This window comes from Cebus imitator, unplaced genomic scaffold, assembly GCF_001604975.1.
Source record: "Cebus imitator isolate Cc_AM_T3 unplaced genomic scaffold, Cebus_imitator-1.0 Scaffold281, whole genome shotgun sequence".
Classification (NCBI taxonomy): Eukaryota; Metazoa; Chordata; class Mammalia; order Primates; family Cebidae; genus Cebus; species Cebus imitator.
In genome coordinates this window covers 974,282-981,472 of record NW_016107596.1, presented here as the reverse complement: position 1 = coordinate 981,472, position 7,191 = coordinate 974,282, and positions in this window count along the sequence as shown.

Below are 7,191 nucleotides of genomic sequence, written 5' to 3'. Positions count from 1 at the left end.
AGTAGAGACGGGGTTTCACCATGTTGACCAGGATGGTCTCGATCTCTTGACCTCGTGATCCACCCACCTCGGCCTCCCAAAGTGCTGGGATTACAGGCATGAGCCACCACGCCCGGCCTCATTTCCATCTTTTGATTTAAAGTGAGAAATTCATGCTCTTTCTTTCACTTCCACTCTTAGAGACCATTGTAGGGTTATTTATCAACGTAATTTCAATATTGCTGTGTCTCAGGGAATAGAGAGGCCTGAGAAGAGGGAGAGAGATGGGCTAAGAAGGAATGGTTAGTGGAGCAGTCAAAGACACACAACATTTATTGATTAATCTTCTTATATGGGTGCAGTTTGTGGTGCCCCAAAACAACTGCAATAGTAACATCAAAGATCACTGATGGAGTCACATGTTCTCAGGACCTCCTGAACTGTGGAATGTATTTTTTAAAAAGATCACTGATCACAGATCACCATAATAGATATAATAACAACGAAAAAGTTTGAAATAATGTGAAAATTACCAAAATGTGACACAGGGACATGAAGTGAGCACATGCTGTTGGAAAAATGGCACCAACAGACTTGCTCAACACAGGGTTGCCATAAAACCTTCAATTAATAATAAATGCAATATCTGCAAAGCACAATACAGTGAAGCACATAAAACAAGGTATGTCTGTGTTTGCACTCAAATCCTGGTCTTAGAGTCTGCTTCTAGGAAACTGAATCTGACAGCAGGGCATGGACAGAGTGCATGCCAGGAAGAGGGAAGAGCATCTGCGAAGGCACAGACATCTGACAGAGGATGCCTTGTTTGGGACTAGAAAGAAGGTGAATATGGCTGAAGAGCAGTTTAAGGAAGGCCAGGGGATGAGCTAGAAAGGCAGTATGGAGAATCATGAATGCCTTGCTAAGAAGTGGCATTTTTCTCTACGGAGTTGGAGGGATTAGAATAGACTTTTTAAAAGTCCCTCACATGGTTCAGTAGTGGCAGGAGCACTGTCTGGAGAGTTAGGACAAAGAACTTCTTTTCCCTACTGCTTTTGACCAAGGCTTGGAGCTCCAGTTTCCAGTTCTGTGGAGCTCTGGGGCTCAGGTCCACACCTGGGCGAGCTACCTGCCTTCCTGCTGCGTCTGCAGCTGCCTTCATCACCTGCTAGGCTGAGCTGTTGCTGGGGCTGCAGTTGCTGTTGCTGGAGGTGGGTGGAGCTCGGTCAGCCAACAGCTTGCACACACTGTTACCAGGCCTGGGGCTGCACTCTATCCCCATCAGCTGCACAGACGGAATTTTCCTTTCTGCAGCTGTGCCTACCACTCATCACTTGCCTGTCCCCACGCGGGGTGTGGGGCTCATCTGAGGCTTCCTATTCAGGCGGTCGTTGATATTCCTGTCTTGTTGGCTGCTGTCAATGGAGAAATTGGGAGGTATTTGTAGAGGAAAGAGGGCAAGAACCAGGTGATTTTCTGTCTGCCTGGGTACAGAGAGGTGATACATTTTTGAAGCAGGTTTTCCTGTGTCTTGTTTTTTCCTTCTGCCTTTTTTTCCCCCACTTTTATTCTGTCTTTTCCTTTTCTTTTCTTGTCTTTCTCTCTTTCTTCCTCCTGCCATACCCTGGACTAAGCATTCAAAATTCAGGGATGATTCAGACAAAATCTCTGACCTCAGAAAGAGCCCAATTTAGTGGGGGAAACAGAACATGACCCAACAGTCACAACATTGCATGCTGAGTAGTATGACTGAGTTATTTATGTTGAATGAAGAAAAAAAAAAGAACGAATGTCGGGCCAGAGGAGGGAGGCAGTCAGGAGGGCTTCCCAGAGGTAATGGTGTCTGAGCTGCATTTGGGAGGATGAGTTAAAATCATGAGCACCTGCTAATGGTCAGGCACAATGCTAGGCCCTTTGAGCTCAAATCCTCATGACAACACTGTGAAGTGGATAGCCCTGTTTTACAGAGGAGGCAAAAAACCTCAGGGAAATGAGATGAATTTCCTGAGTGTAAAGCTGTGGGTGGTACAATCAGGATTCCAAAACAGCTCTGTGGTTGTTCCATTACACCATGCTGCAAGTCAGGGGAAGGTTACCCCAAGCAGAAGGAAGAGCCTGGTCAAAGGCGTGGAGGTACACTAGAGATGACATAGGGGCTGATTTTCTGGAACCCTTGGCTGTCATGCTTTCTAATCTCCAGCACTTTCCAAGTGCTCACTACAGCCTGTTGGAAAAGCAAGTTGCCAGAGAGTGTTCAACTCTTCCTCTTAAACTTGAGAATTAGAGTTTGAATCTCAGCTGTTTTGTCATTGGCTGTGTGGCCTTGTTTCCTCATTTGTTTAAATGACAGTATGATCCATATCTTGCATAAATGATTTAAGAATTCAAGGCAATATATGCATTCATCATTATTATTGATCTGTTCAAGGTGACTTTAGGATTCCCAGGATGGGTTCATGATGGAGGGGTTGGCTGAATCATTAGGCAAGGAGACTTTTAGATAATTGGATGGGGGATGCCTTCTATCCGCCAAGAAATGAGGGTGCTGGCAGACAGCCTACTGCCAGCCTGCTTCAAATGGACCAGATGCTATTTTGGAGATGAAAAAAGACATTCTCTTGACACTGGCAGTGCAGGGAGAAGATAAAAATCAGGATATAGGAATACTGATTCACTTCTGATCAGAGGCAGGAACAGAGGGCAGGCAAGCCAGTCAGGTATCTCCAGCACTCCTGCATGCTGGCAGATCCTGCAAACATGCAGGTGAAGTGGAAGGGATGGGAGAAAGTGCTCATAGGCACCCTGGCAGAATCATACCCATTGAGACAACAGTCAAGTGCGAGACCTTGGACTACGACTCTGTTTTCTGAGATTCCTGGAGCTGGCTATTTTCAAGAGAAGAAATGGGGCCATCTGCTCAGAGCTAGCCCTGGTGCTAAGGAACCTTTCTCCGGGGACACCAGTGCACAAACTCATACAATGTGGTGTCATGGGGGGTGGTGGTGAGGAAAATTTCTTCTCAATGTACAGATACGGTAAGGGCAAGATTAGGATTTGTTCATTTCTATTTTTCAACATACTAACAGGTTGCCCATCCTTCTCTACTGCAAATTTGGCAAAATGATGCCTATGTCATAGGGCTGTTGCCAGGATTAGATGAGAGAGCAAATGTGTAGCACATGTCAGTGCTTAGCACATAGAGGATGCTCAATAACAGTGGTTATTACCATGATCTTATGCCATCTCACCAGTACAGAGGAAGGCATCTTTTTTTAAAAAACAAATCCTCAGATTCCCAGGAGAGATGCTATACCTATACCTTCACAACAAAATCTGCACATAGAACCTCAGAGGTCATCATAACCTTTTTTTTTTTTTTTTTTTTTTTTTTTCTGAGAAGAGATCTCACTTTTGTCACCCAGGCTGGAGTACAGGGGCATGATCACAGTTCACTGCAGCCTTGACCTCTCAACCTCAAGTGATCCTCCTACCCAAGCCTCCTGAGTAGCTGGGACCAACCTCTTCATTTTATATATGAAGAAACTGAGACTCAAAAGAAAATATTCTCCAGAATATTACATATTAGACTATAAGTGATGAACCAGGAATTCAGACATATCTGTTTCCAAATCAGAACATGTCTCATTATCTTTCTTTCTGTAAAGTAACTGCTCTCATGAATACTGCCAGACTCTGTATTGGGCACTATTTTTTTTTCTGGCCCCCAATTTTTTTATTGTACTTTAAGTTCTGGGGTACATGTGCAGATCTTGCAGGATTGTTGCATAGGTACACACACGCCATGGTGGTTTGCTGTCTCCATCCTCCTGTCGCCTACATGAGGCATTTCTCCCAGTGTTATCCCTCCCCAGCCTCCCCTTCCCCTGATGTCCCTCCCCTAGCCCAACATACCCCAGTGTGTGATATTCCCCTCCCTGTGCCCATGTGTTCTCATTGTTCAACACCCCACTATGAGTGAGAACATGCAGTGTTTGGTTTTCTGTTCTTGTGTTAGTTTGCTGAGAATGATGGTTTCCAGATTCATCCATGTCCCTACAAAGGACATAAACTCTCATTTTTTATGGCTGCCTAGTATTCCATGGTGTATATGTGCCACATTTTCTTTGTTCAGTCTATCATTGATGGGCATTTGGGTTGGTTCCAGGTCTTTGCTATCGTAAACATGGGCACTATTTATATATTATCTCATTTAATTATCTGCAACAACTCTGCAAAGAATGACTAATCTCATTTAACAGATAAATAAACTGAGTCTTATTAAAGAAATTTCGTGCCAGGCATGATAACTCACACCTGTAATCCCAGCACTTTGGGAGGCCAAGGCAGGCAGATCACAGGGTCAGGAGTTTGAGACCAGCCTGACCAACATAGTGAAGCCCTGTCTCTACTAAAAATACAAAAATTAGCCAGGCGTGGTGATGCACACCTGTAATCCCAGCTACTTAGGAGGCTGAGGCAAAAGAATCGCTTGAACCCAGGAGGCGGAGGCTGCAGGGAGCCAAGATCATGCCACTGCATTTCAGCCTGGGTGACAGAAAGAGACTCTGTCTCAAAAAAAAAAAAAAAAAAAAAAAGACATTGCATGAGATTGCTTTGCTAAGTGGCTGAGGCAGGAGATAAACCCACATGGGTCTGACTCTAAAAATCTAATTGGTCCATAATCTAGGAATGGCTAGGCAGGACTGAGGGGTCAGGGGCTGCATATTGCCTGTAAATACAGCAGCTCATTCACTCACATCCTGTAAGTATCTTTTCCTACTACCTGGAAGATACCTCCATTGAATAGAAACTGTACTGGGAGTAGAGGGAAAGGGTTGCCTTCTGAATGGACTTTGTACAGAGGCCCAGCACTGTCTCTGGGGTGGATTGAATGGTAAGTGAAAGGGCTGTTCTTTCACTCATCCTTGAAGTGGTTTGAAGATGCTGCTGAAAAACAACCTCTGATGAATCCTCTCAGTTTCCCAGGTGGGGGAAGCCCACTCTGTGCTGCTCACGTGTGCGTAACAGACATGCTCCTCCATCACCATGGCAACAGCCAATACACTCACATCCTGCAAGAGGCCAGAGCTTCTCTGTGGGGAGCTGTGGTCCTAACTGGGTGGGAGTAGGAATGGGGTATACCACAGGGGAGTGGTGTCTCATCAGATTTGTGCGTGTGTGTGTGTGTGTGTGTGTGTGTGTGTTTGTGTGGCAGTTTCATTCTTGTTGCCCAGGCTGCAGTGCAATGGCATGATCTTGGCTCACTTAAATCTCTGCCTCCCGGTTTCAAGTGATTCTCCTGCCTCTGCCTCCTAAAGCAGCTGGGATTACAGGTGTCCGCCACCAAGTCCAGCTATTTTTTTTTGTATTTTTAATAGAGACAGTTTCACCACGTTGGCCAGGCTAGTCTTGAACTCCTGGCCTCAGTAATCCTCTGCCTCAACATCCCAAAGTGCTGGGATTACAGGTGTAAGCCACTGCCCCTCCTGGCCAGCTAGATTCTTCTTGCTAGAGGCTAGCTTGTTTCTTGGGCAGAAATGTTTATACAAAGGTCCTTGCTAGCGTTCGATGACTGCAGGACTATGGGCAGAGGGAGATGGCAGGAAAGCTTACAGGGAGGGCATGTTATTTCTCCTACAGCTTCTGATAAATGTGTTTATTAGGCAAGCTGATGATGAATGGCAACTTTCTTAGGGGTCCATACATCCTAATACAAAATCTCATGGGCTTTGCAGACAGCCAGACCTGCCTTTACCTCTGCAACGTTTTAGTTCTAAGATCTTATGTTAGTTGGTGTACCCTCTCTGAGTCTAAATTGCTTCACTGGTAAAAAGGGGATATGTAACATCTTCTTGGGGGATTAAATCAAATGGGCAGTTTCTGTCATGCATCAGCATCTAAGCAGTTGCAGTTCTTACTGTGTCTTAACAATGTCAGAAAAATAGTGACTTGGCAAGGGGACCATTTCTGACTCCCTTAAGTCAGGGTAGACTTGGAATTAGAATTCAAGTCATCCATGGCTCCTTGGGCACCCCTGTTTATCTCTCTTTCTCTCTCCAAAACCATCTGTCAGCGTTTGTTCGACAGAGCCTGCCCATGTATTCCCTGGTTCAGCCTGGTGATACCAGGTGCTTGTTTCCCCTTGCGGGGCTCCGCCCAGAGAATCTGGCATCCCCTTGGGGATCACCTAGCTCATCTCCCTCTGCTTCATTTTCCAGACCAGATAATAGAAGCTGGGAGAGAAAAGTAAAGTGCCTTGTTCAAGGTCACCCAGGAAGGTAGAATCCATTCATTGAAGTGGCAGTTTATTTTAGCAAGTATTTTATTTTATTTTAGCAAGTATGACTAAGCCTGAGAGTTCCTGCAAGAGGGTCAAACTTACACCTTTCTGAGTTCTTTTGGGTGTTTAGTGTTGGGATAAGTGTATGTGTGTGGAGAATCCTTTCTTGTATTTTAGTTGTAGTGCCAGTGAACTCTGTGGTTCCCTGGGAGTCGGAAATATTAATAGCTAACATTTGCACAGGACTTTACAGCTTATACTCATATACTTGATCTTCTTTAGTCCAATAGTCCTTCAAAGTAGTTTTGATAATTATCATCAATCTTTTACAGATGAGGAAACTAAGGCTAAAAATGACTTGATCAAAGTCATACAGTTAACATGAGGCAGATTTAGGGGAAATTGAACTTATATTTGTGTGATTACTAATTTTAGCAAGCTGGTCCAGCTGACATGGCCACATTTTGAGAATTAATGTCAGGGCATAGTTGTCCTCTGCTAACTCTATACAGAGATAGAAGAAGAAGGTATCCATAGGCTGCTATCAGCATTGTCAGGAGGGACCATCTAAATGGAGATGACAAACTCTCATCATCGGGGTCTCCAAAATGACCCTGTAACAAGATGATGTAGAAGGCAATAATGATGCCTCTTCTGGTACAGTTTTGTCCCTTTCAAAGTGCTTTCCAGATTATTTTATGAGAGGCCCAAGACAGGCAGACACTTTCACTTTCCATTTGCATATGAGGCATAGACAAGAGCAACTTTTGGAAAATTGCAATGCCAGTTAGTGATGGAGCAGGACTAGGATGCACCATTTCTGAATTCCAGATTCTTTCTACTTCCATCTAGAGCAGGCAAGTCTAAATGGGATCCCTGACCCTGGATAGTGAGCAGGAGCCAAGGATGTCATGGTTTCCTTTCTTTGGGAG